This window comes from Pistacia vera, unplaced genomic scaffold (genome assembly GCF_008641045.1).
Source record: "Pistacia vera cultivar Batoury unplaced genomic scaffold, PisVer_v2 Contig230, whole genome shotgun sequence".
NCBI lineage: Eukaryota > Viridiplantae > Streptophyta > Magnoliopsida > Sapindales > Anacardiaceae > Pistacia > Pistacia vera.
The window spans coordinates 1,063,826-1,064,591 of NW_022196036.1; the positions used below are offsets into that span (position 1 = coordinate 1,063,826).

The 766-nt window shown below is 31.1% G+C and overlaps 1 non-coding gene across 1 annotated transcript; it reads left to right on the forward strand.

Moving 5' to 3' along the window:
• The first annotated feature begins 275 nt into the window (after positions 1-275).
• LOC116131326 lies at positions 276-378 on the forward strand. Its single transcript, XR_004128242.1, has one exon. It is a non-coding gene; the product is annotated as a U6 spliceosomal RNA (small nuclear RNA).
• Positions 379-766: the final 388 nt, after the last annotated feature.

Below are 766 nucleotides of genomic sequence, written 5' to 3' on the forward strand. Positions count from 1 at the left end.
ACACTAAAATTTTTCTCTGTCCATCGAGAGAGTTTGCGATTACAGAAGGGAATAAAGGGAGAGAAACGCTGCCTATTTTGATTCAATCAAGATTCAAGTTTTAATTTTCAAACTATGGAATCAGGTATGTATTTCTTTTATATATATGTGAAAATTCATCAAGTTTCAAGATCCTATAATTTTATATTTGTACAACTTATGGCATAGAAACATGAATTGATTATTGATTCTTTGCTTTTGATGAGTTTGCTTTTAAGTTTACATGTGAAAGATGATTCTCTTCGGAGACATACGATAAAATTGGAATGATATAGTGAAGATTAGCATGGCCCTTGTGCAAGGATGACACGCACGAATCGAGAAATGGTCCAAATTTTCTCTGCTAGTCAGTTCAGTTAGGCTCTGCTACTCGATTCTGATTCTGTTCGGTTTTTTATTTATTTATTTATTTACTTTCTCATGAAGTTCAAGATTTTCCTGTTGTTTTCTTCAGCTAAATGAATCAAAGTTTCACAAACAGCGATTTTTTTTTTTTTTTTTTTTACACAGGTTTTTCTTCTCAACAAACAAGACTTTCTATATGCTATACTATATCCAAGGACAATGTCAATTGACGATTACTACTATTGAAATCATTCTCTTTTGCTGCAACTCATATGCAGGAATTCAAACATCAGTAGTGCTATTGAATTTTTAGGTTTGTTCTTTTATTAAGCAACTTTGAACCTTGTTATTCCAGTTTCCTGCTAATTTATAGTATTAAATA